Source organism: Helianthus annuus, chromosome 10 (assembly GCF_002127325.2).
Source record: "Helianthus annuus cultivar XRQ/B chromosome 10, HanXRQr2.0-SUNRISE, whole genome shotgun sequence".
NCBI lineage: Eukaryota > Viridiplantae > Streptophyta > Magnoliopsida > Asterales > Asteraceae > Helianthus > Helianthus annuus.
Window position 1 is genome coordinate 132,141,501 of NC_035442.2, and position 21,634 is coordinate 132,163,134.

The 21,634-nt window shown below is 37.4% G+C and overlaps 1 long non-coding RNA gene across 1 annotated transcript; it reads right to left on the reverse strand.

Moving 5' to 3' along the window:
- Window positions 1-14,712: 14,712 nt before the first annotated feature.
- LOC110885636 lies at window positions 14,713-16,806 on the reverse strand. Its single transcript, XR_002562341.2, has 4 exons — window positions 15,534-16,806; window positions 15,261-15,333; window positions 15,045-15,142; window positions 14,713-14,915 (listed from the first exon to the last, which is right to left on the reverse strand). It is a non-coding gene; the product is annotated as an uncharacterized LOC110885636 (long non-coding RNA).
- Between the last annotated feature and the right edge of the window lie 4,828 nt (window positions 16,807-21,634).

The following is a 21,634-nucleotide window of genomic DNA, read 5'->3' on the forward strand; positions in this document are numbered from 1 at the left end:
CTGCAGGGGCTCAGCACGGGGCCGTGTTGGTTGGGCACGGCCCGTGTTGAGCCTTCTGTGATGGAGATTTTTGCCGGTTTGCTCTGTTCTTCGTGCATGGTTCCATTTTTCTCGTTCCCTTTTTTATCCATTACCACCGTGAGTGTGTTTTATACTCACGTCAACCATCAATCATAAAAACCATCATAGCATTGCAAATCATAGAGAGACATTACATAAAGATAAAAATTACATAAATATTAAACTTATGGAGTTCTAGCCCTATGTTTTATTTTAATTTAGCAAAATTTCCAAGAAGCTACTAGTCTTGGTTAAATAAGGCTTTGTAGAACTCCTCCCTTCGGGTGCGGTTCTCCTCATATGTCGGCAAGCCACTCCTCTACCTCCCTTGGAAGGAGAAAAGAGGGCTCGTTTGCATTGGTTTGAGGAGTTTCGACTTCCGCTGGAACTTCTTGTGGGTTTTCCATAGAAGGTTCTGCGGGAAAGTCTTCCCACCCGGTAGGGTTGTTAACACCGAGTGCCAAGTTCCAGTCTTGTTGTGGAAGGACTGGTTCCATAGGGGGTGCCACCAAAATGTTTAACCTTTGGTGCAAAAGGTTAATCTCTTGGAAGCTGCTTTCAAGTCCCATTGTAAGATCGTTAATACGGTCAATGAGGACCTCCTCTACTGACGTCATTTCGTCGAGAGCTTCTCTTAGCGCTATCACGTAGTGCACAAGTGTAGCTTCAACGGAGGGCCTCCTTCCCCTTCGGCTGTTTGATGAATGAACGGATGATGTTTCGCTGTTTTCACTCGCCATTCTACGAAAAATAAACCAAAAGCAGTTTATATGACGAAACAGTTTCTGGACACGGCCCCGTGCTCATTGAGCACGGCCCCGTGTTCATCTTTCTGTAGAATTTTGGAGCAAGGAATCTTGGGTTTTTAAGTTATTTTCTGAGTTTATGCAAGCTTTTTGACAGTAAATAACTTTAAACAATGTTACATAACATGTTTTTACCAAGATTCTATGATCAAAACTCATTGTTCCCTACCACCAAGATTGAAAATTCAAACTTTTCATGGTAGTTCTTGAAGAAAGATGAAGAAGAAGGAAATGTCTAGAAGAGAAAAGGACAAGATGGGTTGTTGGAAACTTCTTTTAGACTTACCTAGGATTGTTTGAGAGAAGATTCCTTCAAATCTCTGTCCCCAAGTTGGTCCAAATGTGCAGGATTTTTGGCTGCATTTATAGAAAACGACAGCCTGCTGGACACGGCCCCGTGTCTGCTGGACACGGCCCCGTGTGCAGATGAAATTCTGACACAGTTTGTCCGTATTCTAACGTTCTGATCAGAGGGGAATCTTTTGGTGGACACGGGGGCGTGTTGGTCGGGCACGGCCCCGTGTCGGAAAGCTGTCTTATGAAGTTTTGTCTTTACTAAGGAGCTAATCTATATCGGGTGGCTCTTGACTTGTTGGAACAACCCCAAAGTGCCTAAGATACCTTAATTGTCCTATACTAAGGCGAGAACGCAAGAGGTTGTCGGTGAGGGTAATTCCTATTTTCATTCTAGGTGGACAAGTCCAACCCTTTCCCGGGCTCTCGTTAAAGAAGGTGTATGCCGAATCGCTCAGGTCTATGTATGCATCGAACGAAGTCGATGGGGAGTCCTTCACGGCACAATCGACACAGGGACGACTATCGTCCGCGTCTTTTCTAGGTAAGAAGGTATTTTCGGGAGCAACGAGGTTGTCGGAATGCGGTTCCAACATTTCCTCATGGTCATCATCTTGGGATGGATCTAAAAAATCCTTCCTAAGTTCTTTTGACCAATTGAGAAGTAGTTCTTTTTTACTTTCGCCCCTCTTAAGGTTACAAGGAATCGGTGGGTCTATATAGTGGGGCCTATAAGTGAGGAAAAAACATTTTAATTCCTCATGTTCGCCTCCACATATTCGAAACCACAAACCATAAGAGTGCCGAAAGTAAAAAGAATTACTATTACTCATGTTTGTGTCAGAAATTACCAACCGCCGGGATCTAACGGTTCTGTTTTCAGCAACTGAATCTTGGGCACGGGGGCGTGTTGAGTGGACACGGCCCCGTGTTCAGCCTACTGTCTGACTTAAAACAGGATTGCCAGTTCCAATGATTGAGCACGGGGCGTGTTCAGCGGGCACGGCCCCGTGTTGAGCTCTGCAGAGGCTAAAAATCTAAGAAAAATCCTAAAAAATTAAAGAAAAATAAAAATATGATTAGGCCGTTGATTCCTAACTTTCTTAAAATCCTTGTGTCCCCGGCAACGACGCCAAAAACTTGATGTGCGTGAAGTGTAGTATTATTTTTGATATATATTTAAGCCCTTTTTACACTTTTAGCCAAGTTTTAAATTTATAAAACACGATATTCACTAACACTAAACACACATATGGGCAAGTGCACCCATCGTGGACGTAGTATAGTGTTGGTAAGATACCGAGGTCGTCCAAGGACACAAGAGCTTTTAATACCGGTTTATCCTCAACGTCTAATCAAATCAAAAGGTTAGAAAAATGTTTTAACTAAGAAAAATAAAAACTAACTAAATGCTGAAAATAAAAATAAAATAAAAACAGATAGACAAGATGAATCACTTGGATCCGACACGTGTATTAGTATAACCTTTGATTATTTTCGCACTTTTGCACTTGTTTAAGAGATTATCTTAGTTATTGTAGTAGGCCCCTCTTTTGAAGGCGACGTTACCCTCAACCCAGTAGTTTGAGTCAGCAAGGATACAATCCTAAAGGGTCGGATTATTGAAAGATAATGAATTAAGTTATTAATGCAAATTGTGGTAGGCCCCGCTTTTGGCGGTGACGTTACCCTCGGCTAAGTAGTCTGAGTCAGCAGGGATACAGTCCTAAATAGCCGGGTTATAGTATTAATAGTAGTTAACTTATGAGGGGGTCAAAGAGTTTGGATCCCCGCCATCCAATACCTATGGGCATTGAAGGAGATCCTACTAAATTTGACCCAGGTCCCAAGCAGGACCTCTAAACGCTGAACAAGGGCAAGACCCTTACCAAACCGTTCCCTTAACCCCCGACCAGGTAGCCAACATACCTCCATATAGACCGTGGAGATATGAATGGTGAAAATCTTTTATTTTATATAGACAATAAAATAATGCCAAGACACCACGGACAAACGATAAGGAAAGATCACCTTCAACATAAGTAACTAGTTATTAAAGTCCTTAATACAAAACCAAATAAAAAGTGCAAAAGATTAAAAATAAAAAGTATTATACTAAACACTTGTCTTCACCAAGTGATGTAAGAGACTTAGGCAAACATGGCCTTGATTGTTAAGAACTCTTACGATGGACAATGGATGATGGTGGTGGATGATGGTGTTATGGTGGTGGTGGGTGGTGGATGAAGTGTGAGAGAGGTGGTGTGCCAAGGGATGAGAGAGAATGAAGCCAAGCTCCTCTATTTATAGGCTGAACAGAAGGCTGGACACGGCCCCGTGTCCGCTGGACACGGCCCCGTGCCCGTCTGACATTCTCTCACTTCATTAATTGTAATTGCGAATTACAATTAATGCGCCTGCTATACTTTCACCACGCCCCCGTGCTCGCTGGACACAGCCCCGTGGTGGGCAATGGAAGCTTCTACTGGTTTGTCTTTTCTGCTGCTTCCTGGGCACGCCCCCGTGTTCGCTGGACACGGGGCGTGTTCAGACTCTGTTTCTTCTCCTTTGCCTTGGGAGGTGCCGTTGAGGGTCCGGGCAGTCCACTTTTGTTCCTTTTCTTGTATTTATGGTAGAATTAGCTGTCTTTTTGCTTCTTTTGTGATTTTGAGCTCATTTCATCCTGAAAATACAAAAGGAAGACAAAAACACTCTTTTTCCAACATTAGTACTTAAAAAGGGTTAGTTTCATGCCTTAATTGATGTGATTTATATGTTGCATTTTACACACATCAGGTCACAAATTGCTCTAACATTGTGTTGAGGACAACACGGAACTTTCGAGGGGGTAGGGTGATTTTTATATGCTTTTAAAAAATTTTTAAAACACAAAAAAATCGAAAAAAAAATACCCTTAAAATAGCATTTTTCAGCAATTCAGAATCGCCCAGATGCCACCGTAATTTACGGTATTACCGTAATTTACGATGAAGGTGAAAACATATGGGCTTTACGGCAGAAACTTCCTGAGTTACGGTAGAAACAAGTTGCCAGATGCCACCGTAATTTACGGTCCCACCGTAATTTACGGTGGACCTGGCAAGTCAACGCATCTGTCCGGGGTCGCATATATATATATAAAAAAATTAAATAAATAATAATAATAACATCAGATCACGTGAAAGTACCCTAGCCATTCATTCTCTTGCACTATCACTCTCATCTATCTTCTTCATCAAGACCCACAAGAATCCCCAACTTTCTTCAACCTTCAATTACTCCTATCTCTTTCAATTCTCAGCCAAATCAAGTGAAATAGGAGTCTATCTTGGCTAATTTTTTCACACACTTTCTGATTTTGAGAAGAGATTGGTGAAAAACGAAGTTATTGGGTCCGAATTCAAAACCCTAGTCCGAAAATTTTTGGGGGTTTTTGAAGCTTTTGTTTTACAAGTGTGTTAGCATCTCCAAACCAAGGTATGAAAGCTTATTTGTTATGTTTTGATGCTACATTGTGAAGAGTAAGGTCATTTATTTATACCCACTTGCTTGTTCATAGTTTTGACTTGTTACTTGCTATTTGAACATGGTTATGGTGTGTAGATGTAAGATTGATAGTAAAAGTAGTGAACTTTTGGGGAATCTCTATATTGTAGAGACACCATGCCCAATTTTTTGAAAATTCTTGATAAATTTTTGTTTCACTAACATCTACAACCATAGTAACAAGCAAGTGTGGGGATATTTTGGAGAAAAGAGTCTAATTATGTTTGCATTTGGTTGTGTTGTTTGCTTTATGTGTGTAGGAAATGGTTAAGACGAAAGAGAAAGCGAGATCTAGTTCGTCTTCATCATAAAAGGGAAAGGGTAAACAGCCGGAACAACAACCGAAAAAGAGACAATATTTGGGCCGAATCGATGAAAGTGAAAGTGAAAGTGGGAGTGAGGAAGAAATGGAGTTGGACCCGGCTGAAAAGCCGATATAGAACTCGGGTCCTTTGGATGAACAGCCGGAGCATTGGCAGCCAACGTTATATCATGACCGTATGAATAAGTTGAAGAATAAGGCAGCAGCCTTTATATGTGAGAGGGAAGTCCGGGAAGTTGAGCTTGGTCAGTTTGGGGTGTTTGACAAGTTCCGGGCTCTAGGTTGGGAGTCGGCACTTAAATGTTTTGACAAAGATAAAAGCAATTTGTTTATCACCGAGATACAAGAGTGGATGGCGACTCTTAAATGCAACACATATGAAAGGCCATCGCAAATGAAGTTGATTGGTGAAGTTCACGGGGTTCCAGTGGAGATGTCTTTTGATACGTTGAAGAAGCTCGGGAAATACGATAGCCTTCCAGCCCGTGATTATATGATTCCCACTCTTGATGATCTTTTGGTGAAACCCGAGAAGCACCCCCGGTGGAACGATATGTTAGCAACACTATTTTTGCCGGGTACTTATCATGGAATCTTGTACCGGAAAAATTTGAGAATCGAAGCGAAGCTGTTGTTGGCAATTTGTTTGTTGAATGTTATACCGCGAAGGGGGGACAAGGAACAAGTATGGTACCCCGAAGTACCCGTCCTCTACTCGCTGCTCCATGGATCGCCACGTTTTCCCATCCGATATTTAATCATGAAACACCTGTGGATCTGCCGAAACAAATATGGAAGGGACATTATCCTGTATTGTCGAATCATCACGGGGTTAATGAAGCAACAAAAGGCTCTTACGTCAGAGGATCGAGGGGCAACGAAAAGGCATCAGCCTTTTACGTTATACAAGTTGGGAATTGGTTGGACGCATACACAATCGGAGCGGTATCATAAGCTTAAATCCGAGGGGCAGAGATGGAGAGCGTTAAAGGCGGGTGCTAGAGATTTGTTACCGGGTGAAGAGGATGAACCCGAGAGTGAGGCGGAGATCCCGAGTGGGGATGAAGATTATGTAGAACAACCGCAAGGTGGTGTGAATTTGAATTTAGGGCAAGGGGCTCGGGTGGAGGTTATGGTGGCGCTTTCTACGACTATACGGAGCGATCTTATGTGCCCGGGTGGGCTTATGAAGGTACCATGCAAGAGGTGATAGCAAATCAACGTCCTCCGGCTTCCGTTTTTGAAACTTGGTCGGTTCCGGAGCGGACGTTATATGATCAAAATACCATGATGAGTGCAAGCATAGAGCGGTCCTTGAAACAAAGCTTTGATCGTAGTGAGGCGTGGAATCGCACCTTTGCGTATTCCCAAGAGGTGGAAATGAATAATCGGTATCACGATGATCAAGAGAGAAGGATGCATGCAGATTGGCATGCCGGGAGGCCAGTGGTTGTGGATCCACAACATGTGGATTATGCCTCGCTACCACCTTATGATGGGAGTGTGTCGTATCCGACTCCACAGCTTCACCACTCACAATGGATTGATCCGAGGCAACAAGAGGGAGCCCAACAACAACAAGGAGGGAGTAGTAGCAGCTCATTTGCGTTTGGAGAATGGAACGACATGATGTCTTCCATTTTTGGACCTCCGGGACCGTGCTATTATTAGTCAGGTTGTGTTCCTCCTTTGTATATTTTGTGCATATTTGTTAGTTTGTTTTGTTTATGGTTGGGTGGTTGGGTGGTGTTAGTTGTTATGTTGTGTTTGGGTTGATGCTAGTCGGTGGTGTATTGGTGTTAAAAAGAAGAAAAGTATAAAAAAAAATTATAAAATGAAAAAATCCAAAAAGATATTTGTGGTTTGAGTGAAGAAGCTTTTTGTTGATGTTGAATGAATTTTAGTGATCAAAGCCTCCTAAAACCATACATTGGGGTCAATGTATCCCAAGTGTGGGGATGGGGAGAAATTTTTGGAGATTTTGAAAAAATGTTAAATCAAGCGAAATATTGTGAGAATTTGAACATCCTAGATTAACCCCAAATGGTGCACTGATAACCCTTGATACCCTTTCATTCTTAGTGAGAGTTGAAGCCACATTTGTATATAAATAATGCTTATCTTTGATGAGAGTGGCTATGGGTGGGGGTGCGCTAGAACTTGTGCTTGAATACGGTTCGAGGCCTTAGTTGAACATGAATGTAGAAAGGATAAGGGCATCTAGGTAGCCTCGTCCTTAGTGTGTGTGAGTGTGGGATTTGGGGGGTTGGACCTCATAAGTTATATATATGAGCATGGGTGTGAGAGGGGCGGGGGTTTGGACATTTAGGTGCCCAATTTTGTGCTTAAAAGCCTATCATTTGTTACCCCTAGCTACTTACCTAAAAATTTACCCAATTTAACCCGGTCTTGTAGTGTTAGTAGTAATAGTTTTAGTAGTATGATGTAGATATGTTTATGCATTATTGAATAGTTGCTTGTTTTGAAAAAAAAAAGAAAAAAAAAGAGAAAAGCAATTAAAAAAAATGATGTTTAGTTGTCTTGTATATATTAGTTAAATTGGTACTTGTTAGTTTATTTTGTTGTGTAATAAAAACACCGGGTTAAATTTTCGCTACTCCATATATATTCCATTTCCTACCCATACACTTAGCCACGTTACAACCTTGAAGTCCCTCTGATTTGCATTCATGTTTTGGGCATTTGCTTAGGCGGAGGACCGATTTAGGTACAAGCAGATAGTTGTGCAATCATCCGTTTGCCTTTTGTGTGTCTAGCGTATCTTTGCTAGTGTTCACTTGTCACTAAGAGGAGAGATATAGAGAGGGGTGCATTAGTTGGGTGTTAAAAAGGGGCTAGTAAAAGGATTGCATGTTTTTGCTTGGTTATTGATGATCACTTGTTGAGAAATTGATTTAATGAGTTGCTTGGGACAAGCAACGGTTAAGTGTGGGGATGTGACGGGTGGTCCATTGGACAACCCTTTATGATGTTTAAAAGACAAGTTATCCCTCGTTTAAGTGAGTAATTATCTTGAATTAGATAACTACTGTTGCTCATGTCTCAGGTGCGGTTTGGCGGCTTAAAGTGGAGAAAAATGCAGCTTTGGAAGGTTTGAAGATGAACGGGTCGTGTGCGGAACAAAAGAAGAAACAAGGCACATGTTTCAGGGGTCCACCGTAAATTACAGTGGCCACCGTAATTTACGGTGGCCCTGAAACTCATATAAATCCCACCGTAACTCAGACTATCCACACCATAAGACTTTGAAGGCCACCGTAACTTACGGTGGCACCGTAAGTTACGGTGGAAGCTGCGACAGAATTGTAACTGCCTCATTAAAATCAGTTTTATTGTGTCTTTTCAAGTATTCTCATCATTGGTCAGTTAGAGAACATACTAGGGGCGATTTTGGTGATTCTTGCATGGCTTGGAACAATTTCTAACATTCGGTTTGTGATTTCGATTCGTATGAACATTGAACTTATTGTTATGATGATTCACCAAGCTATGTGTGGCTAAAACTTTCGGTGATCATCTTAGGTGAAGGTTTCTCTTGAACTTTTGTGTGTTTATTTCTGAATTTCTAGAATGATAACTTGCGTTGCTTGAATATCATGGTGTATGCATAATTGTTTGTAGCTTGTTAATTAATAGTGCAATTTCTAGTCTCAATCGTACGTTCTTGGTGCCGTTGGCAATCGAGATATCACGGGAAGGGTTAGGGTTGGTTATTGATTAATTGATCATCGGGAAACAACCTCGCATTTATAAATCCGAGTACTTTGTTCCCTTTTATCACTTCGATTATGTATGCACGAGTTATGTCTATGTAATTCTTTCTAGTTGGAATTTCACATAATTGTTAAAAGAAACTGAATCCTAAGATGGTCATTGTTCTCCTAATCTGTTAAACAATCAATCTTTATTTGCAATTAGTTATTAATTTAGTTTTCTAAAACAACAATCCAAATCATTGATCTTTATTTTCTGTAAATTAGGTTAATTGTAGTTTAATTGCAAAGCTATAAAATCAACACACTTCTACATACTCCCTGAGTTCGATACCCTTTTACCACTATCTATAGTTGTTATTAGGATTAAATTTGCGTGCACCTACGACAAGCACGTCAGCCCCCACTAAATGAACATACAATTGACTTAGTTAATAACGCATGGTGATGCAACGGACCTACTATTACGAACTTACTTACTGTGAACTCGCTCAACTAGTTGTTGACTCTCTGTTACATTCCTTGCAGGACCATAGGTACTCATGGAGCTTGCACGGGAGGCGCGATCGTTGTGGGCACATGGACTGTTGAGTCCCATGACATACATTTACATTTTGTGAACTTAAAATTGGGAGACATTTATGCTTCCGCTGAAATACGTAAACTAAGTTTGGTTTTGAACACCTTTTATATTGATGGATTGGATTTTACTATTTACTTATATTGTTCAATATGATTGGTGGCTTGATCCTGGTCATGTCACGCCTCCAAGCGGTGGTACTCCGCGTGTGGATTTTGGGGGTGTGACAAAAAGGTTATAGCTTACGCCTCTAGACAGGTTAAGAATTATGAAGAAAATTATTCAACCCTTGATCTAGAATTAGGAACTATAATTTTTGCCCTTAATGGGAGACATTACCTTTATGATAGTAAGTTTACCATATTCAAAGATCATAAGAGTTTTAGGTATGTCTTCGGGCAAAAAGAGTTGAATATGAGACAAAGACGCTGGATGAAGATTCTTAGTGATTATGATTGTAATATTCAGTATCATGCAGGAAAAGCCAATATAGTGGCTGATGCTTTAAGTCGAAAATATCATGAAAAGCCAAAAGGGGTACGTTCTCTTAAATTAAATCTACAAGTAGATTTAAACGATCAGATTAGAAAACACAAGAAGCAGTAATCAAGGATGATACTGAAAAAATAAAAGGAATGATTAAAGAATTAGAACAAGGAACTGATGGAATTTGGAGATTCCATAAAGAGAGAATGTGGATACCTAAATTAGGAAATCTACGCTACCGTATATTAGAAGAAGCCCATAAATCTAGATATACCATGCACCCAGGAAACAATAAGATGTACCAAGATTTAAGAAATAATTTCTGGTGAATAGGAATGAAAAAGGACATAGCTAGATATGTATCTAAATGTCTAACCTATTCGCAAGTTAAAACAGAACACCAGAAATCTTCAGGGTTACTCCAACAATTAGAAATGCCTGTCTGGAAATGGGAACTAATAACCATGGATTTCGTTACTAAGTTACCCAAAACCAGAAGAGGTAACAACGCGATTTGGGTAATTGTGGATCGATTAACCAAATCCGCTCATTTCTTACCCATGAAGGAAAACCTTTAGCATGTAAAGATTAGCCAAGTTATACGTAGATGAAGTAGTATCCTTACATGGAGTTCCACTCTCTATTGTATCAGATAGAGATAGTCGTTTTACTTCGCATTTCTTGACAAGTTTCCAAGAAGCCATGGGGACGCGGTTAAGTTTAAGTACAGCTTACCATCCGCAAACAGACGGACAAAGTGAAAGGACGATCCAATCCCTAGAAGACATGCTCAGGGCATGTGTGATAGATTTTGGTGGAAGGACGATCAGCTACCCTTAATTGAATTCTCCTACAACAATAGTTATCATGCAAGCATTGAAGCTGCCCCGTTCGAAGCACTATATGGACGAAAGTGTAGAACTCCACTGACAAGATAACTCAAATCAAGGAAAAACTAAAGACGGCTCGAGATCGCCAGAAAAGTTATGCAGACAATCGACGCAAGCCACTAGAATTTCAAGGCGGAGACAAGGTACTCGTAAAAGTTTCTCCTATTCGCTTTGGTAAGAAAAGAAAACTAAGTCCAAGGTACGTAGGACCATTCCCAGTAACTCAGCACATAGGACCAGTTGCCTATCGCCTACAACTACCAGAAGAGCTAGCTGGAGTACATGACGGGTTTCATATATCCAATCTCAAGAAATGTTTATCTGACGAATCCCTGGTAGTACCTCTTCAAGACATAGAGGTAAATGAAAAGCTAAAATTTGTTGAGAAACCACTCCAAGTAGAAGACAGGAAGATCAAGTTTCTCAAGCACAAAAGACTAGTACTGGTCAAGGTCAAGTGGGATTCAAAAAGAGGACCTGAGTACACCTGGGAGCTAGAACCGGAAATAAAACGAAAGTATCCTCACCTATTTCAGTAAATCTCGAGGACGAGATCTTAAATAAGGTGGGGAGGATGTAAGGACCTGCAAAAATATCCCAAAACGACCCGTAAGTGGAAACCCGGAACCCCAAAACCCTAATGTGCATGAAAAAAACCAAGAAATCAAGAAATTTGGGTTTCACGCGGCCGCGTAAAACATAAGAGAAGTTTACGCGGGCTGCGTCAACTTAACTTTGACCGGATAAGCATGCTGGGCCAAGTGTGCGAAACGTGGCCCTCGCGGGCTGGGCCAACTTTGAAAATAACTTTGACCGGATAAGCATGCTGGGCCAAGTTTACGCGGGCTGCGTCAACTTAACTTTGATGATTATCACTGTTAGGTGGCCCTCGCGGGCCGCGTAAGTGTTTATTAAGTTTTACGTGGGCCGCGTAAAACTCATTTTTCTGCTATAAGTAGGTTGTGCATGGGACATTCACCTGTGCTCGAAAATTTCATTCAAACATGAAGTATACTGCTCAAATTCGAAGTTTTAAGTAGGGAAAAGCTGCTACGATTACAGAGTATTAACTCGATCACTGCTACGATACAATGTCCGATCGATTGAAACCATTCCGATGGATGTTTAAGTGCTGCCCAAATTAGGGCTATACTTTGTCATTCATCGTGAGGGTTTTAATCTCGTGAGCTTGTCGTAAATGTTGTATTAAGTTACTAACCTAGTTTTGTGTGCATTGTTATTTAATTTAGGTTACAAGGCTTATCAGTAGGCTAAACTCTGCCCGTTTAAACTTGCAATGTGAGTCATTCTCTTTTTATCAAAAGTATTTTACAATTACTCAAATTATTTTCAAAGTTATAATTACAGAGATTAAGTCGTGGTTATCTTGAATCACTGGCAAATGGGGTATTGTGCACATTACTAATTTCTCACGGTTAGGTTCATAAACCTAACAGTGATAATCATCACTACTTGGGTGAAAGGACCCAATAGTGGTATGACCATCGTCACCAGGGTGTGACACGGCGCCAGATAAAAATAAGATAAAAGCCATTGTAATCGCTCTTATGCTGTAATTGATAGCTATGTGTCATTTTATCAAATTGAGTGACTCGCCAGTATTTCCCCGCTGACAAAAATATTTTTAAAACATGTTTCAGGCGACCTACTGTGAATCAAGGAAAAGTGCTACGGAGCACTAATAAAGCTTGAAGTGGTGGCTCAGTTAAATAAATAAACATGTTTTGTAAGACAGGGAATTTCCTCGTGAAATTCCTCTATTGTAAATTACGGGGTTCGTCCCAAATTATGAAATAAAATAATTGGGCATTTTCAAGTCTAAAGATCCTGTTAAAACTTTCGCTGTCAAATCAGATAATAAATACCATGGGTTTCTGTCCCGCGGCTCCTGGACTGGGTAAAACCGGGACGGGGGCTGTGACAGTATCACCGTAATGTATTATAACAAAGACCTTTATTTACTAAAACAAAAGTACTAAACAATAACAGGAAATCAACAGATTAACAAACAATCGCAAATACGATCAAGAACAATGCAACAAATAAGACTCAATCACACTGGTCCATCTAGCCCGGCAACAAGTATGCCTAGACTCAACTGTGTAAATAAATGTGACAGGAATTTAAAGGCCAGAAAAGAACGATCTCACCCGACTATGCAACTCCAAGCAGATTGGTCTTGAAACCTTCACTTAGGGTTTCAAGATCCAAGTCAGAAAACCAAGAAGAAACACCGAGATAGTTGACCAATGCAAACTAGTTTGATTCAAGCTTCCAAGCAAATCCAATCTTCTATCAAACTCTTAAATGATGATTAAACAAGAACTAAACACCAAGGATGAAAGCTTGCAAAAATCCACCAAAACCCCCCAAAATTTCGGACTCAAATGTCCAAAAACCTCAAAAACCATGAGGAATTTCGAAATTCTATTTGGGTAGTTTTGTTCATCTCGCAAAAACACACAATTTGGACCCAAGAACCGCTTGATTTCATTAAGAATTGAGGTCGTTATGGTGATTAGAAGTTCTAGGGTTTATTCGAACCCACTGTGAACACAAAAAGTTCACCAAAAAATTCTGCAGAGAATTAAATTCAAAGAAGAAGTAAAATTTGATGCCCTAATTTGCAAAATCTGATGCCCTAATTTGCAACCCCCTAAAATGCAAAAATAGACCATAAAATAATAAGTGAAGAAACAAATAAAACACACAAGATAAAGAAAACAAAAAAAAATTGTTTAAGTCGTTTATTATATGTAATACCCGAAAATTTGGAAACCCTAATATAATAAATACTATAAGTATTGTGACAACTTAATATGTTGAACCGAACGTTTAAACTTGTATCTAGGTAAAGCCCAAGTAATGATAATTGTGATATAGTAAAATTTTTATATTTCTAATAACAGATATTATAAATTACGTTTTTACTGAATGGCTAAATAATAGCTTCTAGTAAACCAAATATAATATATAAATATAAAAGTATATGTGTCTTGGTAGAGGATCCTGTAAAAAGTGCTCAAAGTGTGAGCAGTGTATTATAACATTATATGGGTGAGGTTCGGCTAGAAAGTCCACGTTTCCTAAAAAGTGTAAAAAGTCATAAAACACAATAATTTCAGACATAAAACACACCTAAAACTCACAAATAATAGAATGAAGATTACTAAAACACCATATTCAAACTCTAATAGTCCATAAAAACTTCAAACACACCCTCGTAGAACTATGAATATAAAACACAAAATGCTAAACAACATAAAACACAATAATATTTGTCATTCCATAATCAAAGCCTTAACATCTAAAACACAACACAAAACCCACATACATGATGTTTTAGTAATATTCATCATGTTATTTGTGAGTTTTTGGTGTGTTTTATGGTTGACATTATAGTGTTTTACGACTTTTTACACTTTCTAGGAAATTTGGACTTTCTAGCCAACTCCTAGCCAACATTATATATAATACTATATAACACCATATAAACACCGTATAACAATATGTAACACCATATAATACCATATAACACCACTACTAGAAAAAACACATTTCTTGACATGCATTGCGTGTCATGAAAGGGTCTTTATGACACGCAAATGCGAGTCGTTGATTGAGGAGTCATAAAATTAACATGACATGCATTTGTGTGTCATGTTTTTATGACACACATTTAATGACACACATTTAATGACACGTATTCATGACACACATTTAATGACACGCATTCATGACACACATTCATGACACTCATTTTATGACACCTTTTAATGACACACATTCATGACACTCATTTTATGACACTTTTTAATGACACACGTTCATGACAAACATTTATGACATTCATTTACGCGTGTCATACTTTTAATTGTTTAAATTTTTTATATAATTACTAATTTGCCTTGAATACATGTATAATAACAAAAACAATAAATTTTTTTTCACAAAATAAATACACACATATATATATCAAAACAATTCCATTATATTATCATAAGTATACTACAAATATTTTAACATTAACATAAAAAAAAGAATTGTTTGTCAATACATGGTCAACACCTAAAATACGATTAGTCACTTAAAAATAGAGGTAACTGCATAAGTCGACCAATCTTCGCGAATGCCATCCATATCCACAGCTGAGTATTCCTCTTCTCCTTTCCCAACCTGAGACAACAATTAAATAAAATAAATCTTAAAATCAGAATTTAATCCTAATATATGAATTTAAGCATTTGTTTGAATATATAAGTACATATTTCTCTAATATACAGACTAAAATATGACTAAGCTTACATTATCATTGTCAAATATTTCAACTCCTTCGTAAGTTATCTCCTTCATGAATTTCATCACATAGTAGCCGCATTCAGTACCCCTGGCTGACGTGGACACTACACAATTAAGAATATCAAGAAATGTTAAACCATTGCGATTTAAGTTTAAACTAAAGGATTTCAATATTTACAATATCATTACAACCACAATTTAAATAAAGGATTAAGTGCTTACATTAGCGTTAATCCAGATGTGTTTAACCCTTATGTTGGCTGCACCACTTCGTGAAGCATACACGGCCATTACCCTATGAAAAATCAAAAGTATATCAAAGTATATTCTAACTATAAATGAAAAAAAAACATGCTAGTACATAAATACGTAATCGTAAAAGAACAAATAATGGACCCTTATAAACAATATTTTTCCTTGAAAGAAGGTATAGGTATTAAGTGATTCTACAAAATCAGATACTATCTAGAGATAACAAGTTGTTAGTATACTTACTTCAATAGAAACTGAAATTTATTTTACTTTGGAAATTTGAATCAATTGGTATAACGAAAGACAGCTATTCGCCACTAATTGACATCTAATGGGCCACGCTCGCTGTTGGTGCATCATTTAAGGCCCACGATAAGAAAACATCAGCTCTTAGGCTGCACGGTATGGCTGCGTCGTCCAGCCCGTCCTCCCTCGGCGCCGATCCAACCTCCATGCCGCCCCCCTCCGTCTTCATCCCGTCGCATCGTCTCCGTTGGAAGTTCGACGTCCAGGACGGAGCAAAACAAGTGGCGATCTTATTAAGGTTGGAGCTGATGGTAGAGGTGACACAATCAAGTTTTGAAATCCCATACTGTCTTCACACCTCACTTTTATGTTTTCTCACTTACATTATAGTCCAATAAAAATGGTTAAGTTCAGTATAATTTCAGCTTTGATCTTGTGCCAATGTTGGTATGAATTCAGTAAAAATGTTTTAGCTCAACTCAACCTGTCCAGTTTTGACCTGTTACCCAAATCACTTATTTGTTATTATGCTTACATGAAAAAAATCATAGTGTATAGTTCACATAATAAGACAACTATACTTGCAGTTTAATTAATACATGAAACACAAATATGGTCCTTTTAGAATATAAGTAGAGCATACCAAATAATTTGACACTCCAAAGAAGTCCAAGTATCAAACTTAAACATGTTATTCTAGCAACGACCAGTCCAGAATATGAATCATTCAACAATGAATAAAACCCAAATACTAATCAATGGCATCACTAACAATCTGATCTACATAAAATAAATAATACGTTCATAAAGAGAATGTACTGCATATGCCAAACCTATGTTCTCAAAGACGCAAGGCGCACCTGCGGACACCTGCGGACGATTAGGATTCAATTTAAGATATCTTGCTTTTTTCTATGTAGCATTTCATCAGACAGGTTGTGTGCAAAGACTACAAATAAACCTAACAGTCTCCAAATATCTAGATATAAAATCAACCACACTAAACAAAACAACTTACAACAGAAAATTTCAGAACTAAATCGAATGGAAATAAAAAGAAATCAAGAAGAGAGATTGAACTTATCTTAATTAACGAAGACGGTTTCCACCAGAGATATAGATCGAGACACTAATTTTCGTTGATCAATTTAGGGGGAAAAGGTGGAGAGGAATCATAGATCGATTGGGAACGGGAGAATTGAGCAGATAGGGTTAGATGTAGGGGAGTTAATTTGGGTGTGGGGGAAATAAAAAATTCAAATCATTGAGAGGGAGTGTTGAGCGGGAACTAAGTTGGAGAGACTTTTCATTTTTTCCTAACTTTACATGTATATTGTGTTAAAAATATAAAACTTTGATCATTTGATTTGTAAAAATTTTGAAAACTTTAATTCAACTAACGTTTATTTAAACTTTAGTTTGTTGATTAAAAAAAATTATAACCTTTATTTAAACTTTAGTTTGCTAATTCTAAAAAAAAATTATAAAAGATAGAATTAAAATTAATAGAAAATGAAATATTCTATAATTTAGATAGTCAAATTAAATTTATTTCTTTTTTTAACTTATAATATAATAAAATATGGTTACAAAATAATAAATATTAACTTTCCAAAGGCAAACTTAAATTAATCCTTCATCCCTTAGACTATGGTGTGGGAGGGCATTAATGGTCATGTGTAAGCTATGTCAGCAATGAGGTGTGGTAAAAAAGCCACAGGGTGGTATTGGACGTGAAAAGAACCCCACTTTTATTATATAAATCTGTAATGAGTCATATAGTTCATGATACACATGTGTCACTATGTTTAACAACGCTTCACCACTTTTGGCTAGGGATAAGCTCGATAAGAGTTGCATTAACAATGACTTATGGGACACTAAAAATTAGTCTTCAATAATTTTCTATACAAAAGACATTTGAGGTTAATTATTAGTTCCCAATATGGTTTCATAATGGAATTGTTAGGATTTTCTTCATCCTTTAAAAATTGGAGACAAAATATCACTCCCTTGCTTAATTCAACTACATAACTCGTTGGAGACTAAATATCAGTCCCAAATAAGGTCCTTTTACAAGATATTTGAAATCGATTTTCAGATGCCAATATTTTTCTCAAAATTACAGAATTTACGTCAAATAGTTAAAGAATAAAAGTTAGTCCTTGATCCTTTTTCATGTAGAAAAGTTGTTCAAGACTGATATCAGTCCTTAACTCCATACATTTTAGAATATTAAGAATTGATTTTTAGTCTCTAATATGTTCCTTCCATGTTTGAGACTGAAGATTAGTCGCCATACATTTGGGTCATTTTCTTCTATGTATCTAGGACTGAAACTTAGTCGCCAATAAGTTTCCCTCCAAAACCTAATAGTGCCTAAATTTGTTTGGGAGTGAAATTTAGTCTTAGATAAGATACTAAAATATTAGCAACTAATTATCAGTCCCTAAAATTAGTCGTATACAAATCAGTCCCCAATATTATCCTCGGTGAAGTGATCAATCAATGAGGGTTGAAGAGAAATAAACCACCAATCAGACGTGTGTTTGGGATTGAAATAGTGTTTTGGTACCTTTTATCCATATATTGCTCAAATTCAAGTTTCAAATTTCAAATATTAATTATATCTCAAATATTAATTATTATCTAATCTTTATTGATATTTTATTAAATGTGTGAAGGAAGAATTAGAGGCATAGAGGAACGGGGAAACTGGATTGATATTTAATTATTATCTATTTATTTAATTTTTCGCTACTTTTTATCCATTTGTTTAATTTTATTTTTTTTTACCTTTTATCCATTTGTTTATTTTTTTTCCTAAGTATTGCAAAACCAACACCAAACAGCATGGCCATCCCAAAACCCCTATGACGAGCCTAATTGTAATGAGCTTGAACCTAAAAACAAGCTTGTTAAGTAAACTAGTCCGAGTTCAACCCGGCTCATGAGCCTAAACGAGACATTGTTAAAATAATTTTTAATTAATATACTAGATATATATCACTTTTCATAAGTCCGTACAATTTTTTTTCTTTAACAATTTTCAATTTTTTCACATGATTTGCTATTGGAAATTAATCATGATATCCATATGCATAAACAATAACTACTATAGGAAATTAATCCTTATGTTTATATAATGTTTTTTTATGACGACAAAAAGATGACACACAAAAATAGTTTCATAAATTTATTAATTTTTGTACAACCATGACATTTTTTTTCTTAACACGCATTTAAATGTCATAAAAACGTTTGTCATTATTCGCGTGTTAAGATAGATCTTGTTTTTTGTGACGCTAAAAGGATGACACACAAAAAAGTGTGTCATAAATATATTGAATTTTGTAAAACCATGACATTTTTTTCTTGGAGTAAATTACAAGTTTTGTCCTTTATGTATGTCCCAAATTGCAGGCGCTGTCCTTTGTCTTTAAAATTGATGAGTTTTGTCCTTAATGTTTGCAAATCTTGCACGTTATGTCCTTTAGGCCTAACCAAGTTAATTTTTTTTGTTAAATCTGATCATGTGCAAGGCACATGAGGGCATTTTTGTAATTTCGTTTTTTAATAAATGGAAACAATATATAATTATTATATGTTATATACATAAGCACACACCCTCTCTCTCCTCAATTAACATAAGAGCATCCATGATATATAGTTTGAGTCATCATCTTCCCCAAATATGAACCCTAATTTGTGCATCCTGTTTCACGTCAAATTCGAGTTATATGATCACAATTAACGAATAAAACCTTAGGGCTTTTGAATGGAAAATGAAAACGAGTAGGATGGTGGCTTTCTTACCTAAAATCAGTGCACAGATTACAACGGTGGCTCGCCGGAAAAGGTTGCAGCGGCGACAATGACAACAGAGAAAGAGAGGTAAGAGCGGTGGCTTTCTTACCTAAATACCCCCTAAGCAACCACCGGCGTAAACACAAAAAACCCTTGAAACCCTCCTTCTTTCTCCTCTGAACCAACCACAGGAGGAACACTTTGTTGACTCCATCCGAAAAACGACACCGTACAGCTCGCGAGCAAGGTTAATATGAAGACGAAGCTGATTAACAGTAACAGCTTGATTTTGAGTGTCCCTACAGTTGGAGATAAACAATGCACTAAAAAGGTAACAAAGTCAGGGAACTCAAAATGGCAATGTGACCGTTGCAATCAAGAGTTTGAAGAATGTGATTATAGATATCTACTTCAATGTCAGGTTCAAGATCGCACTGGGTTGACATGGGTGACTGCTTTTCAAGAAGCGGGTGAAGAAATCTTGGGGTGCTCTGCGAAAGAGTTGTATATGATGAAATCTGAAGGCGATGATGAACGATTTGGAAATGTGATTAAAAGCCGTCTTTTTGGTGAGGTGCTTTTGAAGCTGAAAATCAAAGAGGAAACATATGGTTTTAATTTAATATATTTTCTATTCTTACAAAATAGTCCTAATCTATATATTAGTTACACAATAGCCCCTTAAATGGTGAAATTACAATAGTACCCTCATGTGCTTTGCACATGATCAGTTTTAACCAAAAAATCTAACTGGGTTTGGCCTAAAGGACATAACGTGCAAGATTTGCAAACATTAAGGACAAAACTCATCAATTTTAAAGACAAAGGACAGCGCCTGTAATTTGGGACATACATAAAGGACAAAACTTGTAATTTACTCTTTTTCTTGATAGGCACTTTCGAATGTCATAAAATAAAGCGTGTGTCATTGTTTGCATGTCAAGATAAATCTTGTTCTTTTTATGACGCTAAAAACATGACACACAAAAAAGAATGTCATAGATTTATTAAATTTTGTAAACCATGACATTTTTTTCTTGACATACGCTTTTGAATGTCATAAATATGCGCGTGTCATTGTTAGCGTGTCAAGAGGAGTGTATTTTCTAGTAGTGCACTATGTAACACTATATATCATTATATAACAAATATAACACTATAGTTTGTCTGATAGCATGTCTATGAAATATGTATAGTGTTATATTTGTTATACAATGTTATATAGTGTTATATGGTATTATATGGTGTTACATATTGTTATAAGATGTCTATATGGTGTTATACAGTATTATATATAGTGTTATAATATACTTCTCACACTTTAGGCCCTTTTTACACTATCCTCACCCTATGTGTCTTAATCATAATATTTTTTAAAGGTAATAAATGACCTTACTATATCCATGAATTCATCTTCACCGAATATTATGCCATTTCCCAAACTTAAACAAATTTCTTATCTCGCATAATAAACCAACGAAGTGATCAGGATTCGAAGATCACACTAGATTTAAAAAAATAGAGATGGCCTATTAATTGTAATTGAAACTCTTTCTAAAACTAAAAAAAAGAAAAGAAAAAAAAAAGAAAACCTCAAGGGCAGCCGCTCCGCACATCTCCTTAGTCCTTCTAGTCGTTTTGATATGCTCAAACAAATAACCAGTCGCACCACCTTGACCAGTGCAAGCCGCCATAGCCGCTGTGTCTTCACCACACTTATTCCATAACTCCAAACGCCATTGCACAAAGCCACACCTCCGTCCACCACCATCGGTGATCAGTCACTCGTCACTCGAGTTCTCCGATCTAAGATCAGCCACTGTGAATGTTCATGGCACCACCATCCACCGTGGCCTTCATCCTGATTTAAATTATGTTCATGTCAGTTTGATTCATGACCCAAGTGCCTAATCAGATTGTTCTTTGGAATCCCACTACCTTGAAGTCTTGATTTGAAAGTTGTTGGTTCGTTTTGGTGACCAACGCAAGGCGAGTGTTTCCGTCACTTTCCTCTAATTGTTCCTGCTCATTTATTGGGGTAACCATTCTGATTCCTTGTTTAAATTTTCGATTAAAGCCATGATGACTATTGAAGGGTTCCAGCGACAAAAATATAACCTGATGTAAAACTGACTTTTTTTTATAATAAAATTAGTTTGTCATTCGTCCTTTCATGATGTTTGGGTTAGTTTAGAAATCAAGTTAATAGAATCTTCATATTATGGGATATCTAAATTTGATCTAAATAATGGTTACATAAATATTTGAAAACTTTCTGCAAGGTTTTAGTA